Here is a 26,236-nt window from a genome sequence, read left to right as displayed (position 1 = left end):
GTTTCACTTCCGTTAGCCGGTACCGGCTCAAGGGGCGGGCAACTTCGTTCCAACCTTCAAAGGAGGAGTTGGGGCGGGGCTAGGTTTTGCGCATGCTCCCAAGGCAGGTTTTGGGGCATGCTCAGAGCAAGCCCACGCTCACAATTTCCGGTGAGAGCTTTCTTCTGGAGTGGAGGCGGTTTCCTGCGGAGCTCCGGCGGTAGGTGGGTGAGTGCCGCGAGTATAATTGCGAGCTTACTTGTTTAGAAGACAAAAAGGGTGTGCTTGGATTTACCCGTGTTTTCCTTCCGAGTTTTTTCCCCTTATGCTCTAAAACCTTGGGTTCTGGGAAATGAGAGCCAGCTGGAGAAGCTTTGGTTACTGTGGCAACCATGTGTTACTGATTCTGGTTTTTGAGGATTTTCCTTCCGAGTTTTTTCCCCTTATGCTCTAAAACCTTGGGTTCTGGGAAATGTGAGCCAGCTGGAGAAGCTTTGGTTACTGTGGCAACCATGTGTTACTGATTCTGGTTTTTGAGGATTTGAAAAGAGAATTTGTGTTATAACTCCTCAAAGTACATGCTGGGTCGCATTCAGAGTCACATATTATTTCAAACTTAGGTGTTTAACCCCGGAAATTGACTTTAAAGGATTTAATTCTGGTAGTAATGTGGAAAAGCAGTATTTTAGGCAGGGTAACTAGTTAGAAAGCTAATGCAGTGATTAACACAATTTCAGGGTGTTGTAGAATTCCAGAGAAGAGGAAATATTGTAGAAATTCTAGGTGGTAGGATCAGAAGCTTTAATGCTTGGGTCGATGTGGGAAATGAGGGAGAGAGAAACTGAGCCTCTTGAGGATTAATTCCAAACTCGCTTTTGCATTTGTATTTCTAGTTTCGTTTGCCACCTGCAATATCATTGCCTCCTACCTATCTCTTGTCCTAGTTCTAGTCATGCCTAGTAGATTTATGTTCTCTGAATTTCCTTGTCCTCATTTTGTGTGTGTGTATGTGACCTTGGACAAGTTTCATAATTTCACTCCCTTAGTTTTTTCAACATAATGTGGAAGAAAACAATTAGTATGTAGTGTGAGTGTGTGTGATTCTGTGTGGGAGGGATAGAACCCAGGGCCTCATGCACACTAGTCAGGCACTGTACCACTGAGTTACATCCCTAGCCCCAAATTAAATAATAGACCAGGTATGTAGTAAAGATCCAATAAATATTAGCTACTACTATTTGTATTGTATTTGTTATTTGCATTTTATTGTTTCTTTCTCTAGGCTTGAATTTTTTAAAATTAAGGGGAAATATCTTTATGTGCTTGGAACATAGTAATAGTTGAGTAATGGATTATTTATTTTGGCTGCTTCTGACATAATTAAATGCTTTTTGGGTATGTGGGGGGGTACCAGGTGTTGAACCCAGGGGCACTTAACCACTGAGCCACTTCCCCCAGCCTTATTTTGTATTTTATTTAGAGACAGGGTCTTACTGAGTTGCGTAGGGCCCTGCTAAGTTGCTGAGGTTAGCTCTGAACTGTGATCCACCTGGCTTTAGCCTACTGAGCTAAACAGATTACAGGCCTTGGCAAATTTATTCTTTACTTTAAAAGAACTGCCAGTTGCAGGTTGGAGTTGTTAAATGGGTAGAGTGCTTGCTTAGCATGTGTGAGGCACTGGGTTCAATCCTTAGCATCACATAAAAATAAATAAATTAATAAAGGTATTGTGTCCATCTACAACTAAAATATATATATAATTTTAAAAAACCTACAATGCAGTTAGTTAGCTTGTCCATTTATACAAAAAGATTCCCTGTGGTTTTGATAGGAATGATAGGACTCTGTAGACTAGTTTAACAATAGTGGTCTTCCAACCTGTGTATCTGAGGTGTCTTTATATTTATTTGGGTCTTTTGAAATTTGTTTCAACAATATTACTTTTCAGATGAAACTTTTCATCTCTTTCGTAAAACTTACACCTTTTATTTTTAGTTTTTGATGCTTTTACAAATGGCATTGTTTTCCTAATTTCATTGTTTGCTTCTTCATTGTAAATTCATTTTTTTGTATTTATCTTGTACCTGGCAACATTGATGAATTCATTTATTAATTCTAATAAATTTTAATGGAATTTTAGAATTTTCTAGACAGAAAATATAGTTTTCCTTTTCAGTCTAGATGTCTTTTCTATAATTTGCTGAAAGCCCTAGCTAAAACCTCCAGTATAATGAATAGAAATAGTGAGAGGGGACATTCTTATCTTGTTCTTGATTTTAGGGAAAAAAAGCATCCAATCTATCACTATTAAATTTCATGTTTACTGTGGGTTTTTCATAGATACTGTTTAATCAGATTGTGGAAAGTTCCTAGATTGTCCATGGTCACAAGATGATCATGTAGTTTTTGTTCTTTGGTCTACTGATTTGGTTTAGATCAGTAGATCTTTATTTACATTAAGAGATTTTCAGTTGTTAAGCCAACCTTGCATTCCTAGAGTAGATCCCACTTGAGCATGATGTATTATTCTTTTAACAATAGCTCAGTTTACTATTGTCTTAACAGAAGTTCTCAATACTAAACGACCTTTCTCTCTTTTTTGTTTTTTTGTGATGCTGGGTATTGAACTCTGGGCCTTCACCAAATGACTTTAAAAATTTTTTTATCTTCGAGCAGATGAAAATGATTATGCATACAGTTCAGCAACCCAAAGTATGCTCAGTGACAGCTGAAAGACATCTGTAAATATTTGTGGATTGATTAAAACTCCTGGAGTTTGGGACCCTTTTTTGAAGAGTTATGTAGAGGTAAGTAGACTTTTCATAAAATTGTATTGGTTTTATTTTTGTCTTAAGCCTATGCGATATTGCATTTCTAATTATCTTTATTGATCAGGAGGAAATTTAATGGAGAAAATTGTTAGGGTTAGGGGTTAAGGGTTAAGGGTTAGGGGGTTAGGGTTAGGGTTTAGGGTTGGTTAGGGTTAGAGGGTTAGGGTTAGGCGTGAGGGTGGGGGTGAGGGTGGGGGTGAGGGTGAGGGTTTAGGGTTAAGGTTAGGGTTATGGTGGTTAGGGTTAGGGTTGGGGGTTAGGGTTAGGGGTTGGTTAGGATTAGGGGTTAGGATTAGGGGTTAGGGTTAGGGGGTTAGGGTTAGGATTGGTTAGGGTTAGGGTGAGGGGTGGGGTTAGGGTTTAGGGTTGTTAGGGTTAGGGTTGTTAGGGTTTAGGGTTAGGGTTGTTAGGGTTTAGGGGTAGGGTTGGGGTTAGGGTTAGGGTTAAGGTTAGGGTTAAGGTGTTAGGGTTAGAGGGTTAGGGTTAGAGTTAGGGTTAGGTTTAGGGGTTGGGGCTAGGGTTAGGGTTGGGGTTGGGGCTAGGGGTTAGGGGCTGGGGCTAGGGCTATGGCTTAGGGTTGGGGTTGGGTTTAGGGTTTAGGGTGAGGAGTGAGGGGTGAGGGTTTTGGGTTAGGGTTAGGTTTAGGGTTTAGGGTGAAGGTGTAGGTGTTAGGGTTTTGGGTTGAGGGATGAGGGTGAGGGTTTTAGGGTTAGGGTTATGGTTATTGTTAGGGTTAGTGTTAGGGATTAGAGTCAGGGGTTGGGTTTAGGGTTAGTGTTAGGGTTCGGGGTTAGGGTTGGGGTTAGGGGGTTAGGGGTTTGGGTTAGGGTGGTTTTGGTGGTTAGGGTTAGGCTTAGGGTTTACGGTTAGGGTTAGGGTTAGGGTTGGTTAGGGTTAAGTTTAGGGTGAGGGGTGGGATTAGGTTTTAGGGTTTTGGGGTTGGGTTAGGGGTTATGGGTTAGGGTTTGTGTTTAGGGTTAGGGTTTGGGGTTAGAGGTTAGGGGTTCAGGTTAGGGTTAGGGTTGTTAGGGTTAGGGTTTAAGGTTTAGGGTTAGGGTTGTTAGGGTTAGGGGTAGGGGTAGGGTTGGGGTTAGGGTTGGGGTGGTTAGGGTTAGGGTGTTAGTGTTAGAGGGTTAGGGGTTAGGGTTAGGGGTTATGGGTTAGGGGCTGGGGCTAGGGTTAAGGTTAGGGGTTAGTGTTGAGGTTGGGGCTAGGGATAGGGGTTAGGGGCTGTGGCTAGGGCTAAGGCTTAGGGTTGGTTGGGGATGGGGTTGGGGTTAGGGTTTAGGGTGAGGGTGAGGGTTTGGGGTTAAGGTTAGGTTTAGCTTTAGGGTTTAGATTGAGGGTGTAGGGGTTAGGGGTGAGGGTGAGGGTGAGGGTTTTAGGGTTAGGGTTTTTGGGTTAGGGTTTTAGGGTTAGGGTTTTTCGGTTAGAGTTAGGGTTTTTGGGTTAGGGTTTTAGGGTTAGGGTTAGGGTTTTGGGGTTAGGATTTTAGGGTTAGGGTTAGGGTTTTAGGGTTAGGGTTATTGTTAGGTTTAGGTTTAGGGGTTAGGGTCAGGGGTCAGAGGTCGGGGTTAGGGTTTAGGGTTTAGGGGTTAGAGTTTAGGGGTTAGGGTTTAGGATTTAGGGTTAGGGTTAGGGTTGGGGTTAGGTTTTAGGGTTTAGGGTTAGGGGTTAGGGTTATGATTTAGGGTTAGGGTTAGGGTTGGGTGTTAGGGTTAGAGGGTTAGGGAATACTCTCATGGACAAAGCAGATAGCAGGCAGTCTTTAAAAAATTTTTAAATTGAGTTATAATTAGTAAATTGGAATATACGGGCAGAATGTGTCAAAAATGCATTTTTGGAGATCTGTCAAAAAAGCAAAGTATAATTTACTGTATCAGTTTGAATTTAATCTTGATTTTTCAGATGATGTCTAAATGTTTATTTTCATAATAAGCTTCAGTTTCTCATTTTTTGTTGTCTATGTGAGGGGAAATGCTGAAATATTTAGTTAAGAAAAACACTTTCAATGGAAAAATTGTAGACAACCAGTTTGGATGGCATGCATATTTTAAAACCAATATTGACATGATTCTTGGACATAAAATGATTCAAGCATAGAAACCAGAACTGTTATTACCCAGACAAGGGATTTAAGTGCATACTTCCCGTGATACTTCCTAAGAAGTATGACAACTATTTGTTTTCAGCTCTGACCCAGTGTTCAGGAGTGCCTGTTTCTTCAAAAAAAAAATCTCCCCAGCCCCTCAAGCAAGAGAATGTTGACCATGAAGGCAGCAAGCAAAGAGCTCAGAAACACAAATTCAGGACCCGAAAGCCCTCAGTTACATTACTCCCAGAGTGCTAAATACCTGGAGGCCTTTAGGTTACAGGAAGAAAGTTCAGGAGGGCTGCATCCTTTCAACAAGACTGTCAGCAGCATATTTATAACCTGGATTTCTAGTTACTGTAGACCAATAAATAGACTGATGATTTTTTGCAATTAATTATAAAGACCCTGATATAGAGAACAGAGCAGCCCCATATTAGACAGCACCAGACAAGAATGGTTTAAGACACACTGAACATAACCCTAGACCAGAGTCAGTTAAACAAAGACACAAATCCTAGCCCAACCAGAAAAGATACAAAAATATTAGTACAAAGATGTGATTGTATATCATACAGACGTCTCCTGAAGTGGAGGTATTGTAGTGCACTAGTCTGAGCAGAGTTGGCTCAGATCCCAGCTTTGGCATTTTCTAACTATTGAACCTGAGAACAGGAAACTAGCTATTGTGTGTCTCACAGTGGGACTTACTTTATTTGAAAGCCTCTACTCTGGTACCCACCAGGTTGCAAATGGACAGCAAGTAAGACCTATTTTTCTTATGTTCCTCATTCTCTTGTTGCCCTAGTTACTCCTTTGAGATGAACGAGTAAGATACTGTATATGGTTCTCATTCTGCTGTGTCACGTTCAAATAACCTTTATGTTTTCTTCCTAACCGCAGAGTTTAAAAATCTCCTCTGGTCAAAGTCAAGAAGCAGTTTGTGGAAGGATCTTCCCTTTGTATTTTCCATGAGAATGTGTGTGGTAGAAAATTCCTGAGCACATGCAGAGCACCAACTGCAAAGGAGTCTGAGAGATGTAGTTTTCAGCATTCAGACTATGAACCAATCCCAGGTATTGTCCACCAAAGTCTGTAAAGATAGGTCAAGTTGGAATGGTCACCAACTGCTGGAAAAAGATTAAGAAATTATTAGAAGTGCTAAGGAAATTAGAATCATGCTTTCAATGTCTTAAGAATTTGATTTTCCCTCAAAGATCACATAGATTGTATACTACTACCATTCTAAAAAATTATGTGTTTATTTTACATTGTATTACACTAACTGCCTGTTATGGTTTAGATATCAAATTCTCCCAAATTCCCATGTGATAAAGTGCCTTTTGAGGGGTAATGGAATCTTTAAGAGGTGAGGGGCCTAGTAGGAGGTCATTGGGGGTGTTCCCTTAAAAGATATACTAGGACCCCAATCACCTTCCTGCTCTCCAGCTCATCAGGAGCTAAGTAGTTTTGCTCCACCATGCACTCCCACCATGGTGAGCTGACTTGCCATTGGCCCAGAGTCTTGGGGCCGACTGATCATAGACTGGATCCTCTATGAGCTAAAAATAAGCCTTTTTTTCTTTATAAGTTGATAGTCTCCAATACTTTTTTATAGTGACAGAAAGCTGACTAAAATACAGTCCTTTTACTTTTTTTATATTATAGGTCTTAAGAATGTGATTCAAGAAGAAAATTGAAAAACAACTACATGAATGCTTTATCTAGCTGTATAAGAGATTCTTTTTCACTTCATGGGTGAAAATGCTAAATCTGAAGACCAATGAGTCTTTAAGTCAAATAACTATTTTATTAGTTTTCATACAAGGAATGATGGACAACCTGTGGTCAATTATGATCAATTTAGCTTAAGCCATTTGGAAATAACCACAATTTCCTATTCAAAGTTATCTGTTCCAGAAATTATGGAATGACATTATCCACAATATGATATGAATTAGATGTCATAAACTTGAGATTTCATAACCTATGAGTAAACATTTGAGAGTAAGGCAGTTGGATTTATAAGCAGTTAAAACACAAAATAAAAATTTAAAGGCTGGTCTACAAGTTTTAGCTGGTCATTCACGTTTCCCTAATGTTTCTTTCTACTTGCCAAACAAACATCATAGCTCCTTTCTCATATCAAATGTCCTCTGCCATTTACTTAGCACTAGGACCACACAATAAACGAGCACTGCATTCTCACTTTCCAATCTCATCCTACTGTTATCACTAACAGAAATCCTTATTAAGATTGATATGTTGCTTCTGGGACCCATGACAAGCAATCATTTACATTTACTTAAATAGGGAAAAAGAAAAAAAAAACTCTACTTATAAAACTAAGGAGTGGAACACAATACCCTCACCCCTCAGAATTGTGATTATTCTAAACCCTAGGTCTTTCACATATTTTTTCTTCCCATTTATGTACACCACTTTGTCAGGTGTTTTAGTCATCATTTTTACTGCTTTGACAGAAAGACCTGACAAAACAAATTTTAAAGGAGAAAGAATTTATTTAGCCTTCAATGTTTGAGAGGACTTCATCCATAAATGGCTCTGTTCATTGTTCTGGGCCTAAAGTTGAAGCAGAAGGGCATGGTAGAGGAAAGAAGCTCAGGACTTAGCACCAGACCTCAAAGAGACTTGTTTGAACCTACAAGTGTCTAGTGACCTACCAGTTATTTGTGCCCAGTCAGACTGCAGCACCCCAAGGGCATGAACCGGTGATCTATTTCCTTCAGCCACTCTCCATCTGATTATGGTGATAGCCAGATTAATCCATATCAGTTGTCAGGTTAAAGCTTTCATAATCTATGGGCTGGAGTTGTTATTCAGCAGTAGAGTTCTCCCTACCATGTGTGAGACACTGGGTTTGATCCTCAGCACCACCTAAAAATAAATTTATTATTTTTTTTAAAAAAAAGCTCTCATAATCCAATCATTTCACCTCCACATTTCTTTGCATTGTCTTACATAATAGCTTTGGGGGGATACCTCATATCTCAAACATAACCTCATGCTTCTCTATTTGTAAAGTATCTGTGAAAACTAGAAACATAAGTGCATAGTAAAGAAACGTCCCCTCATCCTTAAATGTCAACAAACACAGACACACACACACGCACATACACAAATGAATATTTGTGCTTCTTTTTTAAAAATTTTATTTTTTAGTTGTAGGTTGACACAGTACCTTTTATTTTTTTTTATTTTTATGTAGTGCTGAGGATCAAACCTAGGAGGATCAAACCCAGTGCCTCAAGCATGCCAGGCAAGCGCTCCACCTCTGAGCCACAACCCCAGCCCCTTGTGCTTCTTAATCTCAGTTTATTCAAACAACACTCATTTTAAAGATATATCTGGCTCCTAATTTGAATGTATTCCTGAATTTATTTCATTTAAAAAAATGTGTTTACAAGGGATTCTCTCTTGGTAGTTGCAGAAATGGAAACTGGACATAGTTTCATTGGGTGTATAAAAATAATTCAAATGTCATGCAGTGATTCTGTTTTTAATTGGACAACTGGGAGCCTGGGATGAGGAACTTTAAGTAAAGATTGCTCAGCATCAGTTGTTACATAAAGCTGCCAGAGAAGCAAAGGAACATTGTAAATGAGTCCTACTACCTCAGGTCTTAGAGAAAATTTTTAAAATGTCTGATCAGGGAAAATTAAAGAAAATTAAAAAGAATGTATGGACAAATTACAAAAGAATACATGTAATTAAGTCAAGTCATAAGGAGTTTAATGCACATTGGTATGTTGCCTTATAGAGCTATTTTCCTTTGTTTAAATATCTGCTTTCTAGTGTGTAAGAGAAAAAAAAAGTAACACTTTTTGGAGCTTGCAATGTTTGCATAAGATTGCTCATAGGTTTCTTGCACCAAACCTTATAATAGCAAAGTATATTTAGTTTTATAAATTACTTATAAAGCAAAGTATAATAGCAAAGTATATATAATAGCAAAGTATACACAAAGTATAGTTTTATAAATTACTTATAATAGCAAAGTATACAATATCAAAGTATTGAATATTTCTAGTATTATGGTGGTTTACATCAAGAAATCAATGATTCTCCAAATTCTGAAATTTATTAAGATTTAAAATATGATTTTGGAGAATATTACTTCCTTAGAAGTTTCTCTGATAGTTGGGAAAATAGAAATTTTACAGGACATGAAAGCTATAAGTGTCCTTGGAAGTCATCCAAACCAATACACTTGTTTTATAGCAGAAAAACAAAAACAAAAGCAAGTTACAAAGAAATTCAGTTGATTGACTCAGGATTGGGCAATTAAGTAGCATAATTACATGTTTCAAACTTATGTGTCTAGATCAGAGTTTTACAAATAAACTTCACCTTAAAACAGTTTAAAATGTTTAATGTATTCTTAGCATATTCATCAAAAGTAATATGCATCAAGATTTTTTAAGTTAGGAAAAATAATTATTATATTTTCTCAAAATATGATACATGTTTGAAATAAGAATTTAATACATCCAATAATGTATATATAACATCATACTGATATAATGCATTTTAATATGGTTAACATTTTGAAGTGATACATAGTTGCTACCAATTATTCATTGCCATTTTCATCTCTATTCATAACCCTCCCCAAACCACTTTCCCCACTCAGAATAAATTCCAAAGTCTTTGCAATGTCCACCATTCTCACTGCTCTGAACATCTTTAGCTTCATCTTCTAACTTTCTCTTCTCCTCCCCAAGCCCACTGGACTCCTCAACCATCCTACAGTTCCAAGGTCATTAACACTACTGGCCCTTATGTTTGTTCTTTTCTTGACTCGGCCACTAGGTAGTCCATGGCTCACTCACACGGCATTACATCTGCTCTAACAACTACTTATTCGAGAGACCTTCCAGTAATACACTGTGTAAAATTTTATCCACTCATGTCATTGCACTCCAACCTCCTAAACTGCTTTATCCTGCTCTCTACACTTATCATAATCTAACCTATTAAGTGTATGTTCATTTCTTTGAGATGGAAGTCCCTCAACATCAGTTCCACAAGGGCAACTACCTTGTCTGTTTCATTTCCTGCCAGACACACAGTGTTGCTGAGAATATATATTGATTCAATATATTAGGATTTCACCTAAACTCAAACACTTCATGGAATTCGTTTTGAGAACTGCATCTTCAAGCCATTTTCTAAAATAAATAAAACAATTTCAATTTTATCTTGTTTAGTCATATTTCCACTAAACAAAACTACTCATCCTGACTAGTGATACTTAATCCATATGCAAAATATTTGAACCAAAAAAGGTTGATATATATAAAAATAAACTTTAATTAAATTTTGATAAGAAATATTTGAACCTTAGCTAAATGGCTTAAACATATCCATGTTTATTTGTTTGAAAATGTCATCTAAATATACCCCACAATGAGGAATTATATTGTTTACCATATACATTAGCAATATTTTAGAAATATAAATACTTTATGTAAACTTAATGTCACTAATAATCCTTACCATAGGCAGATTCTGCTTCTTGTAGATATGCTCTGAAATCTTTCTTGGACATCTATGCTTTTAATAGAATAAAGCTTCTGAGCATTTAAGTATTTTGAATATTCTTGCTTCTCATCATAAATTACTATCTCAAAAGAGTTTAATTGGAATAGATTTTAACTACCAAATGTCACAGAATGGAATGATAATTTAGGAGCATATTTGTACCTTTAAATACATTTCCACTCATTATGTCCTCTATCCGATATTGCATTAAGCCACAGAAAAGGTGACTCAGACATGCCATTAAGATTGCCAAGGCTTAAAAAGCAGTACAATGGATAAAAAATGTATTACTCAAATGTGTCAAAATGGAACCCAATTATGCTTGATCTTAATAAGTCCATTACAAGCTATATTAATTAATAAAGCTTGTCAATCATTAAAAGACATTGCTTAGAGATATTTAATGTGTTGGGTTATTTTAAGATATGAACAATTGAAATAAGCTGTCAGCATATGTTCAAATGACAGTCAATCAACTACTGTTTATTGAGTAAAGTGCTGAGTGAAGGACCATTATAAATATGAAGATGAATAAAGATAATTCTTGCTATAAAGGAACCAGAATTCAAGTTGACTGTTAGTCTTGAATTTTTTTTTATTTGTAATTAGGTAGCTAATCTAATTTTTAAATTTATTTTTGATTTTTCCTCTCTCATTTTTATATTGCATATGTATATTTCCTTCATTTACCAATTAAAAATAAATTATAAAACATGCTTTTCCTTTCTTTTCTACATCTACATAGTATTTTGTATTTATATATGACAGCAGAATGAATTACAATTCTTATTACACATATAGAGCACAATTTTTCATATCTCTGGTTGTATAATATTTTAAGTGTTTATTCACCCAAGCTCATAAACTGGATAGAGGAGGTGTAAGTTCAAGTTGCAGTCTAACCCATGTGACTGACAGAACAAATGTACAAAATAAAGGCTCAGACCACATCGGCATGTGATGTTCTCATTAATGTGCACCTTTCCTTGCTGAAATAAATATGAGAAGCAATAAGTTAGTGTTCCCAACTCTCAAGTAATGATTCTTATCATTTTCCGGGAATCTATTAAGGCATGAAGATCTTACACACATTATATAATTTTCAAAGTAATTCTGAGGCAGTCATTTAAAATAATTTAAAGCTGATTAAATTGATGGAGAGAGATATTAATAATTTTTGCCTAAATTACACAATTAGAAATTTTTATAAAGATCTATAAAACTCCAAAGAATATAGGCAGAGCTGCTCCCCAGATATTTCATGTACAAACTCATTCACTCTCACAAAAATTTAGTGAGATATGAATATGATTTCTAAGCTCACTCAATCTTTGAAGGTCTAGCTCAGTTTACTCAAATTCTTTACAGTGGCAGTTCTGTGTTCACTGATATCAAATGACCTGTGAGTTTCCACAACTTCTCTCTTTTCATCTTCTGATTGACACTTATATTTTGGGCCAGATAGAACAGAGGTATAATATAAGAAATTCTAGTTCTTCAGACACACTATAAGCATTATTTAATGTGGTAGTGATGTGATATCTCCAGAAAAGTGTAGGTCAAATTCAATCATATTCAATAAATAATCATTGTGAACTTTATTAGTAAACTTCAACTCCCTGATAATTTTACTTTCTCATGGATAGTTCCCTGAAGTATATCCCCTGAGTAATTTTATAAACCTATACCTTGAAAATTGTTCTATGCAATAAAAAATTTTAACTATGAAGTAAACACATTAAATTACTCATATTTTCCATTATATCAAAAATTAAATTACTCATGTTTTCCATTATATCAAAACAATTCAGCTGTTATATTAGTAAGTGTACTAAAATGTATAATTATATATTCTAATATATATGTTGAACACATATACATTCACTCACATATTTTCAAAAGTTACCTCAACTTTTTTAAAAAAAAACATGGTAGTTGTCAATTGACTTTTATTTTATTTATTTATATGGCATGCTGAGAATCAAACCCATTTCCTCATGCGTGCTAGGCAAGCACTCTGCCACTGAGTCACAACCCCAGCTCCTATATGAGCATTTTTAAGATAATGCAATTTAAAATAGAGTTGTAAGTTTCATAGTTTAATAAAATAACAAAAGGCATGCTTTATACGGGTCTTTGTGACATATGTGTCATTAGGTAGAAAACAAGAATGATGAAGGAAGTCTTGAGACTCAGAATGTGGGTCCAGAGCCTAATGGTTCTTTGAGAAGCGTTCATTCCTTTCTCTAGGAATCCTCCATTCTCTGATACCCTAAGCCAGCAGATACACAGTATAAAAAAATGGCTTAACATGAAATTCTAAGATACAAGAGCTAGTCATCCTAGGGGCTTAGTATGGGCCAGCAGCACTCTAGTCTTTGAGACATTGCCTGTCAGGTCCTACTATGGTTTCACTATTAGATGTCTCAAAAAGCTCACATGTGAGACAATGCAGGAAAGTTTAGCAGTGAACTGACTGGGTTATGAAAGCCTTAACCTAATCAGTGAGTAATCTCCCCTGATAGGGAGTAACTGAGTTGTGACTGTAGGCAAGTTGGGTGTGGCAGGAGGAGGTGGGTACTTGGAGGTGTGCTTGTGGGGTATACATTCTGTCCATAGCAAGTGGAATCTCTGTGTGTGCTTCTCAGTAGCCATGTCTTGACCTGAATTCTTCTATCATATCCTTCTGCTGTGATGTCGTGCATCCCCTGGAGTCCTGAGGAATGGAGTTCACCATCCATGGTAAGAGACATCTGAAACTGTGAGCCCCCAAAATAAACTTTTCTCCTTTAATTGTTCTTGTCAGGTCTTTTGGTCTCAAGAATGAAAAAAAAAAACAACTAAAACAGTTCCTTCTGACAGCATTGGAAAAGCAGCCCATCCTTCATCAAGGAACAAAGAAGGAAATATAAAAGGAATTTATTTCCAGGTGTAGTTCTTGGTTCTCCTGTTAGAAAGTTGAGGGCACCTTGTGGACTGAGTGAAATGGTGGCTGCTGTAGTCAGCTCAGGCTGCCATAACAGCATACCACAGACTGTGGGACTTAAACAACAGAAATTCATTTTCTCACTGAGAATTCCAAGATCACTTTGCCAGCCAACTCAGCTTTTCATGGTGGTTTTCTTCCTGACTTTGGATAACCATTTTTTGCCTCTATCATCACATAGTAGAAGCAGGCAGGAGGGAGAGAGGAGAGAGAGGAGATAGAGAGACAGACAAAGAGAGGGAATTTTGGAGGCTCTTATTATAAATACACTGATCCCACTGGATCAGAACTCACCTTTTGACCTCACTAAAACTTAATTAAAGGTTAAATAAATCCACTCAACCCACAGAAATATGGTAAAAGATGATAAATAGTAGTTTTAATCCACTGAAATTAGAGAAAATTTTTTACAGTAATAGATAACTAGATACCCCTATTCCAATTTGTCATGTATATATAATAATATCAGACCTGGCCACCACATGGGTGACTGTGTCCATGAAGGAACAATTCAAAATTCCCACTCTTCTTTGCGCATCCATTTTACCATCTGTGAAACATCATAATAGGACTAAGTCAGATTTTTTTTAAAGAGAGAGAGAGAAAAGGAATTTTTTAATATTTATTTGTTTAGTTTTTGGTGAACACAACATCTTTATTTTTGTGTGGTGCTGAGGATGGAACCCAGCGCATGCCAGGCAAGCATGGTACAGCTTGAGCCACATCACCCAACGAGGATTTTTTTTAAATTGTATTGATTAAAAACAAATGACACTCTGGGGGATAGCTCATGTCATTGCAGTTAGATGGTGGCTGGGGTTGCAGTCATCTGAAGACTAGACTGTCCTGGTCATCCAAGATGGCAGCCTCTTGTGGCTGGCAGTAGTGGTTGTTGGTCAATCAGTATGCCTGCATGTGGTCTCTCCTCTTGGCTTGTAAATCTCATAGCACGTTGTTTGGTTTCTCAGATGGAACAAGTCAAGACTAAGTGATCCAAATGGAAGGATACAGAAGCTGCTAGGCCAGTTGATGGCTGAACCCAGAATGGACACAACTTCTTTTCTGCCATATTCTAGAGGTCTGTGTAGTTGTAGATCACCAGGATTCAAGGAGATTAAAAAGACTTCATTTCTTGGGAAAGCAGCAGAAAGTAGGTGACAAAATCACATTGTGGAAGTGCATGTGGGGTGAGAGATATTGCAGATGTCTTTGAAAAGGGGTAAGGCCTTCTGATATGCCATCTTTTATTATCTTCCTCTAAAAGAATTTGCAAACATTTGTGGTAACCTGCTGTGGGAAGTGAATGAAACTGTAGCCTTTCCTCTCCAACTCTGACAGTCCTGGGGACAGGAGGAAGAAGCATCTTAGTTTACAGAATCATAGAAAGGGTGAACAATGCTTCACTCTCTGGCAAAGCAGGAGTATTAAATATTTTTAAAAATATTGGTTACTGGAGCAAGCATGTACATACTAATAATGGAATTTTTTAAAACTTGTATTTTGGAAATGTTCATAATAAAACATCCTGTACTTGAAATTAAAAAAAAAAGTAAAGCCCCTCCAAACATTGTCAAATAGCAGATTTGTCAAATAGTCAAATTTAGAACTTCATTACATGAATGTGGGAAAACACAAACATTCAACCCACAGAAGGAACTAAATTAATGGATGGGGGGAAGTTGTGTGAAGATGGAGGTTTGGGATTTCCTACTAGTTGGAACTGTGGGAGCAACAAAAGTCATAGAAATCAGAGTTATAACACTGTATTAGCATGGCAGGAAAATAGTATTACCTATACTATCTACATATTTACAAAAATTAAACAGACTTCAAAGTTATTAATTATAAGTTGATGAAATTAAACAGGTATTTATACAAATAAGTCTATTTAACTGTAGATAAAATACATAATGGGTTTTATAGTAATCCAATGTTTTCATTTGCATTAGGCTTTTGTTGTTGTTGTTAATCTGGAAATAGATTCTAAGAGTAGTACATTAACAAAATATTTTAACATTCACCCTTATAAAATGATAATAAAGGACCAGAATTACTAAGGAAGTAAAGACCTGCTTATTGTAAAAACAGACTAATTTTCCATGTTTATCTTTTCAGTATAACATCATCCATCATTGTTAGAAATCTTATGACCATGTGCCCACCAGTTAATTCATTGACATGCAGACCTTTGACATTTTTATTTTTCTTCACATAATCTTTCCATTCCAAATTGTCATAAACAGTTTTATTGGTGACCCTATCCTTTGAAGAGCATCTTTTCTCCCCCATAATATAATGAAAGTAAAGACAGATTACTGCCCAGAAAAGGTGGAAATACCCTGAAAGCCAAGAATGAATAAAATGATCTCAAAGAAGGAAAAGTGAAAAAAATACAAATGCTTTTTATAAAAATGTTTAGCTTTCTATAAAGTACTTGAATTCTATATAAATAAAAGAATTAATTATACATAAGTACAACCAAAACATTCAAATTAAATTTTTTTCAGGATCTATATATCCTAATATCTTCTACGTGGTCATTAAAGATGAATATCAAATTTTTTTAAAGTTAAAGGAGAAAGGTAGAAAACATAATGTCATTTAATATTCAACTAACATTGTCACCTATGTCAATCCTGTTTTGGTAATAATCATCAACTATATAACAAGAGAATTTCTATTCCAATGTTACATAATATTCTATTTTTTTATAAATTTTACGGAATCAATGAAATAATAATAACAGAAGTATCATTATAATAATAGAAATATCATTTATTATAGATAAATAATATTTATTTCATATTACTACTAAAAAATTTCAAACTTTTTATTTAACTTTGCTTGTGCTAATTTTACTAAGTGTAACAATTATAAGATTTTCCTTTTATGTGCTTCAACTTACTTAAGACACCATATGCCGTGTGTATCTTACTCTGGAACCATGTTTATAGATTTTGTGCTCCGGCCCTAAATAACACTTAATGAAACTAAAATATGTGCTTTGCATTTGGCTAGATGTATACAAGGGTTATACTTCCATTGTACATGATTTTGAAAGATTATATAAAAAAAAACATTTTCTAAGTATAAATACTTTGTGATTTTTCTAGGTATAAATATTTTGTAATATTTATGAGCTGAACACAATGAAGATGGGATGATTCATTGAGCTTTGGTATTTTGAGGCTAAGAAAAAGCAAAGATAAAATAAATAAATAAAAGAACTCAAACCAAAGATTTATACTCTTACACTTATCCACTGAAATAAAGACACATCATAATTCAAATATGTCAGTTGACAAGAAATAAGCTTACACTTACAAAAACTGACAATATATTTATCTTAGAGAAGTGTAAATTAATTAAAAGTTTTAAATATGCTCATAATTATCCTTGACAGCTTCTTAAATGACTTCCAGTTATCCCTGCATAGGGTATTAGTACTCTTTGGTAATCTCTTGAGTATGGAGTGGACCTAATGATTTGCTTCTCAGGAATTAAATACTGCAAAAGTGATGTAGTCCCAGCAACTTGGGAGGCTAAGGCAGGAGATGATGAGTTTAAAGCCATCCTCAGCAATTTATCAAGGTTCCAAGCAACTTATTGAAACCCTGTCTCAAAATAAAAAATAAAAAGGGCTGGGGATGCGGCTCAGTGGTTAAGTGCTCCTGCATACCAAACAAAGAATCAAACAAACAAAATTTTTAAAAATGGTGTGGTACTACCTGTAATAATAGATAATCATTTTTAAAAAAGTGTCCTAATGTCTTGGAGCTTCTTTTGCTCATTCTGATGAAGCCAGCTGCTGTGTTTTGGCCTGTCCTATGAGGAGTCCACATGGCTAGCAGCATCAATAGCCACCAAGGAACGAATTACCTTACTCAGCCTGTGAGACATGAACCTGATCAACAGTCACTGAGAGAGTTGGAAGGGGAGCCAACCTATATTCAAGCCTGAGATGATGCTTCAGCTCAACTCTTGCATTGCAGCCTGTAAAAGAAGGATCCACCTAAGTCACATCCATATTTTGGATCCACAAAATCTATGAAATAATATGTGTGTAATATTTTTAGCAATTAAATTTTGAATAATGGCATACAGCCATTGATAGCTAATATAAATAATATTTTACGTTAGAGTCAAAATAATGTTCTATTTCACAAAATGGTTATAATCTGCCATTTTTCAATATTTCTATTCTCTAGTCCTTTGTTACAAAATCTGAGAATTTGGGAAGAATGTAAATATAAGATTCTTTATTATTATTTCTTTGTTTAAATTGTATCTCACTTACTTCATTGGATTACTAAATTAATGCCTAGATTTGATATTAAATTAGTAAATAAGAATTGTAAATATTACATCATACATGCATAGACAAGTACCTAGCTCAGTGCTGTTCACTATTAAAAATGTTAGAAAAGAGGAGGAAACAGATGTTTGTAGGGGATGGAATGCAGGGAAAGCAAGCCTGGAGTCTCAGCTTAGCTACTGTTTATTGGCCCATTTGGGATTTTCAGATGGACCAGAGGGGAGTGCTTGGGGGCTAAAGTTTTCATACACTCCAATAGAAAATGTTCAATCTCTCAGCATCTTTCACAGATTTTTATTTTGTTTATACCAATTTATAAATTTTGTTCAAGATCAATTCTTAAACTTTCTGTAGGAAAATGTTTAGTATGTCAGAATAAAAATAAAAGTGTGAAATACACATTCACAGCCATACATTTTCAAATTTAATAAGCACATGATTTTGACAGGGCTATAATTTGAAAATCTGAAAACAAAGGTGTGGAATGATGAAGGAGCACATACTCTGAGTTTTGTATATTAAAATTCAAAAATTTAGGAGCAATAGAGAATACTGATATGAAGCATCATTTTGCCAAATTATCATAATAGCTTAAAAATATTGGCAAATCTTTTGCTACTCCTTTCATTGAGAGTGCAGGAAAAATTCAATTCCCCTTTAAACAAGCTGGATTAATTAATTAGCTTGGCAAGTGGAATAGGGTGAATTGGTCTAGGATTTTCAAAGAAGAAAGGGCTCTTAGCTTTCACCAAAACCTCTTATAATGCCAACAACTATATGAAGCCAGCAGCTACTTAAGAAACTCTGAAACCCTGAGATCATATAGTGAAGAAGCTGCAGGTAGGTCAACAGTGTGAGCTGAGTCTAGCCTTACAGCTATACACATTGTGTGGGTGAAGTCATATTGGATGCTGCAGACAACTCTTAGCTAATTGAGTGTTATAGAGTAATGACATTAGAAGCCGAACAATTACCCAGCTGAACTCTCCCCCTAATTCTTGATGGGTCATAATAAAATGGTGGTTGTTTTAAGCTACTTAACTTTGGAATAGTTTGTTACATAATAATCTAAACTGGAAATATCAACATACTTGCCTAATTTATTAACATAGTAATTAATTTATTAATTAAATAACACCCCCAAAAAGAGAAAAAACATTTTGCAATATTATCTAGAAGTGACAATTAAGGCTTCTCAAATACATGAGATTAAAAATGTCATTGGAGATCTAGAAGAAAATCACAATAGATAAATAAATAAGACAACGGTAGTCTGTTCAATATGCTAATTGTGTGACTTTAGAGAAATTCTATATTCTGCTTGAATTCTATATTCTGCTATGTAATTAAATATGAAAATGAATAGAAAAACGTGTGAATACAAAATACATATGTGCTTGTGTTATGATTATTATATTTGGATATAGAAGTTATGAGTTAAAGAATACATTCATTTTGTTGTTCCATGTAGACTGCTACATTGAATGAAAAAAATTTCATGCCTGCTTCTAATAGACAGGATAGACATAAATAACCAGATCAAGAATGTTCCTGAAAAGATTCATAGCTCTTTATATAGCATGTATGTTAGTACAGAAATAATAACCCCCTGACCCAAGACGAGAAACATGAACATATCTTTCTTCAGGTTGATACTGAAAACTAACAAAGGTATTAGTTTGGTGTACAAATTCCTACAGCATTTTCTTTTTAAAAAACCTCAGTTCACAGAACTATCTTGTATACTGAGTAGGACCCTATGATAGATATATTCAACTTGATAAAACTCTATTGATGATTTTCCATAGTGATGCATAAACATGGTTTTCAAATAAAGGAAAGAAAAACCTAGGCATATAGAAGATTTAATGAGAAGGATCCATCTGGTAGCTGCTTCAATCACAGTTTTTCTTAGTGGCAACCACATTTACTTGTTCATTTCTCAAATCTTTTTGTGTTTCCCTCATGTCCCCAATATCAGGCTTATACTACTACTTCATGATTTATGTTTCTTGGATAATGAAGACATTTAGACATTTTCTGTTGACAGTTTTTCAGTAATGATTAGTGATGAGAGATAGATTGTGTTTCTCATACTGTTCCATTCCCTTGCCTTTCTCCTTAATTATTCTTAGTTTCTTAATTCTACTATTCAAATTCAAATGGTACACTTAATTTTTTTATCCTTAAACAAATAATATTAAATTTTAATACAAAATACTTACAAAATCCTGATTAACTCAATTGCAACAATTCAACATAATATTTAATAATTTTCTGAAAATGTATCAGTTTTAAAATTAAAGTTTTTAGGTATTTTTAAAATTATTCACATGTGATGACATCAGTTTTCCAGAATGTACTGGTCAGATATGTGTATTTTAATCCAGATCATTTCCTTTAACACCCAGTAAAAATTTTTTTCAGTGAGGTGTTTGAAATATATGTATTTTAGAAGAATCATATTGGAAAAAAAAATAAAAGAGATTTTACACTGAAGAAAATTCCTCGGTATGGCTTGTTAAGAAAATATGTCTCCTCAGTCTCAGAGGCTGGCACATCATAGTGTGATACTTTCTCTCTACTTGTATGAATCAGCATGATGCCTCAGCACAGGAAATCTATAATGTCATAATGTTCCTTAAATACCACCAAAAAGGTAATTTTCAAGTTAAGAAAGAAACAGGCACTTTTTGTTAGGAAAAAAAATAATTAAATTATGTTTAAATGTTTTTATTTTTATAGTAATTAACAATAGACAAAATGCTTAAGGTCATCTCTACAGAATTAAGTATTAATTACAGAATTTGCACAATGAAAGTATTTTTGTTTTTTTCCTTATTCCAATTACCTTGTTTGCTTCCCAGACGTTATGGTTTAGATATGCAGTGTCCTCCAAAATACTCATGTATGAAACAACACAAGAACATTCAGAGGCTAAAGTATTAGATTATAAGAGATGTGGCTTAATCAGTGAATTAATCCACCAATATGGATTAAGTGGGTGGTAACTCTAGAAGGAAAAGTGTGGCTGGAGGAGGTAGGTCACTGGAGCCTGCCTTTGTGAATTATATTTTGTCCCTAGTGAGTAGACTTCTCTCTCTGCTTCCTGATTGCCATATCCCCTTCTTACCCTTCTGCCATGATTTTCTACCTTACCTTCAACCCAGAGTTATGAACTCAGAAAACCATGGATTGAGACCTCTGAAACCCTGAGTCAAAATAAACCTTTCCTTCTCTACATTGCAACCAATAGCTGATTAAAACACCAAATAAAGTTTCTTCAACAATCTGTAGAGATATACCCTTTTTTTCTTTCACATGAAAGGTGAACATTTAATTTTGAATAATTAAAGATAAGGCTTTGTCCATATTACATTCAGTGGTTAATATTTTTCCTTCTTTTCAGTAGATAGAGGCAAATGTGTTTCTATTTGTTGCTCACAAAATGAAGATGAGTTTCCTTTGCCAGATTTTCTTTCTGAGCTTTTAAATGCATGACTAAAGATAGTATCTTCTTGGAAAAGTTATATGTGTTTGATTTCTCATCTACCTGTGGTGAAACTCTTAAACATTTCTCTTGTTTTAGTTTTCAAATAATATATTTCCTTAAATATTTCTGTTATATCACCATTTCACACATGTTTTATAAACAAAATAATTTCCAGTTTTTAATTTAATTCATGAAACTTTAGTATCTAGCAATAAAACACATTATATGTCCTGAAAATATTCTCATTAAAAACACCAAAGTAAGATAAATGATATGGAATAGTCACAGTTTAAATGTGTAAGTAGATCACTAATAATTAAAATAACTCTATTTGGGGAGATTCACAAATCTTCCAAACGATGTCACATGACAAAGAGAAAAACTCATCCCTTGACACATAGAATTAAAACTATAAAACACAAAAGATGCCAGGGAGATTTTAAACAGTGACAGAAAGAAATAAAAGATGACCAGGACTAACACCAGAGTTTTGAAAAGTCATTTTCAAGAAAGAATAAATAATACCTTTCAACCTATGAGAAAAACAATAATTGAAAACCTATAATTTTGTACATGGTCAAAGTATTATTATAGAAAAAAGCAGCATATAAACATTCGCAGAGAGGTAACATTCAAATCTGAGAAAAATCTCAAGCATGTCTTTCAAAAGGAAAACAAATACTAAAGGATAAAAATGAGTTATAAGGAAGAAAGATCTTCAAGGCAATAATACATTAATTTCAATGCAAAAAATAAGAGAAATGTGTGATTCTGGGCAAAAATAAATGTAAAAATATAGGAAAAACATCCTCCCATATGCACACTGACATAAAGTTTCACTAGCTATACCGGCATCCCCTACCCAATCTGTAGACATGAAATTTGTCATTCATATTAAGGATATAGAAGAGATTTCAAGTGATATGAAAATACAATGACTTTCCCTATATGGATGAATGTAAAATTTGTATGACTTGGAAAATTTCTTCTAATAGTAACTGAAGAAAAAAAATATCATATAACAAGTAGAAAATGTTTCATCAGAACTTTCAAATCTATCCCCCAAAAATACACACCAAAAAAAAAAAAAACTATTAGGAAAAAAATGGTGATTTAATTTTAATTGTCAAAACATTCAAGAAATTGATAAGTACAAACTAAATAAGCCTTTTAAGAAAAGTAAGGGAAAGCTGTTACCAAATTAATTCTGTTAATACTATGTAATAGAAAATGTTTCTTGAAATAGCCAATTAGCTGATTGTTGTTGATCAGCAGTTGGATTAGAAGTTTATACTAGAATGTAAATCAACACACTGCTTACTTCCCTGAGAGAGGTTGGCTTCGAATGTCATTTCAACTAAATTGGCATGCTTAGTTATGTAGTTGATTTACAAAGGAAGGAAGGAAGGAAGAGAGAGGGGGAGGGAGGGAGGGAGGGGAAGAAGGAAGAAAGAATGATGAAAGTGGAGAAGGAAGCAGAGAGGGAGAGAAATGAAAGTAATCCAATAATATGAACAAAATACAGCTACAGAAAATTGAAGGAAGAGGAAACGTGATTTGTGTGTAAAAATATTTAATCTCAACAGTAATATGAGGATTGCAAGTTAAAACTACTATAAGAAACCATTTCACACTAAGAGATTGGGAACGTTTAAGTCTGACAATAACATGTTTTGACAAGGATATGGAGCAAAAATATTTCTGTGTCCTGTTATTGGGAATTTAAATGAATACAACCAATTTGAAGAGTAAATTTATGATATCTAGATAAACTTAATATGTATGTGTGTGTATATATATATATATATATATTTTCAAAACCCAACAGTTTTTCTCTAAAGAGGCAGCTGTACAAGGCCATATGCTCATAGAATCACTTATAATAAAGAAAATTTAGCAGCAACCTTTAAATTTTTATATTTAAAGGTAATTTATATTTACCTTTATATTTTCATAAAGTAAAAAGGTTCATACATAAGTGTGTGTATATTTATATGTATATACACACATATATGTAGAATTTATTCAATATGTGTGAGATGGATGATCATTAGTAAGATAGTCAAGGTGTATTATTCTCAAAATGACATTGAAGAAAAATTAGCAATTTGGAAAACAATATAGACAATAAAACATTTGAATGGATTTTAATAAAATAGATATAAAGTATATTTTATAAATAAAGCATAATGTAAGTTCTTACCAAACTGTAAGAATACTGAATTAAGCAAAATGATTACTATTTAGAGAATATTTCAATGGAATTGAAATATTTTATTTCTTAAGTGATTGAACCACACTTATTCTTTTAAATATTTTAAGACTACAATTTTTGAACAAAATTGCCATCAAATTATGCAATATTACACATATTGAGCTCAATTCAGTGGAAGTGAGAAAAGTTGGTAATATTCTAATGAAGAAAATGTTGATATTAAGTGGACTATGTATATGGGAAGGATCTTCTGAAAATTTCATCTGCCTAGTAACAGGAGTCTAATTATTGTGCTGAATCAGAATTTCAGTAGTAGAAGCTGACCTTTATGAGAGGAAAAATCTGCTTATGACTAAAGCTATTGAGATCTTCAGGAAGACAAATAAAACAAGATTGAGAATAATGGAATTTGAACCTTCAAACTTGATCTCAGCTAAGCTCAGCTTTATTAATTTCAGCACTTACAAAACCTACACTACTAAAACTCAATATTTTATATGTATGCTGTATCTCTTTAAGTCTTTTAAAATGTTTTTACAAAAATTTCAATGAGAAAATTATTAGTATCTACATGTATCTGCATGTTTGTGTGTACATACATATGTATTATATAAGCACATATGTGTTTACTTTCTAAGAATGTCTAAGAGTACACAAAATTGTGAAATTAACTAAAATACATGAAAACAGAAAAGTTAACCCACAAAATTGTGAAATTAACTAAAATACATGAAAACAGAAAAGTTAACTAAGTTAGAGATAGAATACCTCTGTAAGTAACCTGAATCAGATCCTGTAACATTTGATTCAAATGTATGATATGTCAAGATCATTGTATTGTCATGAGCAACTAATTAAAAAAAGAAAAATAAATAAATAAATAAATAAAAAGAGTAGAAAAGAGGAAATGAATATCAGTTCTGCCTATTTAAGCAAAGTTTCTAAAATCATCTGGTGCACTCTATACATTGCTAAGAAATCCATATGTAGTAGCATTTATAAATCTTTTACACAGTGTTTAATAAAATCAGTAGTTTTTAACCACATTATCACTGAGAGAATTGAGCCCAATGTAGGGCAAATATATGATCTTAGTTCTGGATAGAAACTATGTGTCACATTGTTAGTTGGAATTACCTACTGGTATTCCCAGGACAAAAGGTCTTGTCAGGGCATTGTTTCATCAGAATCTTCATCATCATTAGTACTACCACCACGATTAACACAAAAAAAGTTATGTACAATTTAGAAAACATTTAAACATGCTTAATAACTCTTATGTATGAGTGTGTGTGTGTCCAGGTGGATGGATAGGAAATATCTTTTTAAATTATTTTTGATCTGAGATGGATTGTATTGTTCTTGCAGCAGGATTGACTGACAGGTCTTTTAAGCAAGAAATCAGTAGTTACTTATACCTTTTGACAAAGTCAGTCTAGTTGATTTGAGGAGAGTAGTTTGTAGAGGAAACTTAAAGAGTCTCAGCTGACAGATGATGATGGTTTGTACTTAGTTGGAAAATAGTTACCAAAGATGTTGATTTGAGATTTACTACCATGTAAAATGATATCTAGAACCATGGGATTTAAATGACAACACCTAAAACATAGGAATTGAGTGGAAAGAGAAAAAGTGAGGGATAGGATCCTAGTGGGTACTCCACTACTTACAGGATGATTCTAGAGTGAACCTCCAATAATGGTGCATCATCTTTAATGGAGGATGGTGTGGAGTAGCCAATTAAAGTGTTCTAAGAGGTAGATAAGAGTTGGATAATTTTAATACTGCTTTTTATCTACGTCCTTGGAAAAGTAGCAACCATTGTCTGATGTCACAGGTGCTGACTTTCAAAATACTGCTAGTCCAATGAGGTCCACATTGTTCTGGGAACAAAGCTTTCTACTTTGTATTCAGGGTATTTACAACTAGATACCACAGCATTTCCAATGTAATTCACTTAGAATTGTAACTGCCTGGGTTTTACTTCTTAATAACTTTAAGTCCAATGATGAGTCCTAAAATTTTTATTTCAAGTATTACTGTATAACACATGAGAAAATTTTCAATTAATATTCCATCAACAGCTGGGGGTATGGCTCAGCAGTGCTCACCTAGCACATGTGAGGCCCTGGATTTGATCCTCAACACCACATAGAAATAAATAAATAAAGGTATTATGTCCAACTACACTAAAAAATAAAGATTTTTTTTAAAATCATTCTATCAAAAGTTTTGTGATGTGTATGTGAAATTTTATTTCTTATTTATATATCAATTAAATGATAACCTTTAACAACGTAATTCCTTCTGGAAGAATTTGTGCATAAATAAGAAAATAGGCAAGTAAATAAATCTGATTCTCATTATCTGTTCACACATTTTGGGTATATTGAATTTGTTAATGAGATTTATTTTCTTTAATATAATAAACTGTAATTTAGATAAGTATTTCATTACTATTATAAAAGTAATTATGGGCATATTAGTTTGTTTGGGCTACCATAACAGAGTGCATTAGACTGTGTGACTTATAAACAACAGAAATTTGTTTCTCACAGTTCTAGAAATACAGAAGTCCAGGCTAAGGCACCAGGCTTGCCTGATGAAGACTTGCTTCCTCATTGACATGCCTTCCCACTGCATACTCACATGGGGAAAGAGCTAGCTCTCTGGGGTCTCTCTGGTAAGGATAGTCATCCCATTCACGAGGTTAGAGTCCTCATGACCTAATGCTATCATATTAGCGATTCAGGGAATCCA

General features: G+C 34.4%; 1 protein-coding gene and 2 long non-coding RNA genes across 7 annotated transcripts in view; 1 reads left to right on the top strand and 2 right to left on the bottom strand.

Annotated features, from left to right (window-relative positions):
• LOC144375141 (transport and Golgi organization protein 1 homolog) overlaps positions 1–26,236 on the bottom strand; it is a 133,953-nt gene that overhangs the window by 44,725 nt on the left and 62,992 nt on the right. The gene's annotated exons all lie outside the window — the stretch shown is intronic.
• On the top strand, positions 96–17,214 carry LOC144375143 (uncharacterized). 4 transcript variants are annotated; one of them, XR_013434574.1, is made up of 5 exons: positions 96–203; positions 2,656–2,786; positions 5,806–5,978; positions 13,116–13,209; positions 14,422–17,214. It is a non-coding gene; the product is annotated as an uncharacterized LOC144375143 (long non-coding RNA). The 4 variants fall into 4 exon arrangements; XR_013434573.1 differs by lacking the exon at positions 13,116–13,209 and having other exon boundaries at positions 13,274–17,214; XR_013434571.1 differs by lacking the exons at positions 13,116–13,209; positions 14,422–17,214 and adding an exon at positions 6,571–6,972.
• On the bottom strand, positions 4,720–12,263 carry LOC144375144 (uncharacterized). Its single transcript, XR_013434575.1, has 2 exons — positions 7,587–12,263; positions 4,720–6,032 (listed from the first exon to the last, which is right to left on the bottom strand). It is a non-coding gene; the product is annotated as an uncharacterized LOC144375144 (long non-coding RNA).

The sequence above is a fragment of the Ictidomys tridecemlineatus genome, chromosome 2 (genome assembly GCF_052094955.1).
Source record: "Ictidomys tridecemlineatus isolate mIctTri1 chromosome 2, mIctTri1.hap1, whole genome shotgun sequence".
Lineage (NCBI taxonomy): Eukaryota > Metazoa > Chordata > Mammalia > Rodentia > Sciuridae > Ictidomys > Ictidomys tridecemlineatus.
This window is presented reverse-complemented; position numbering and strand designations above follow the sequence as displayed.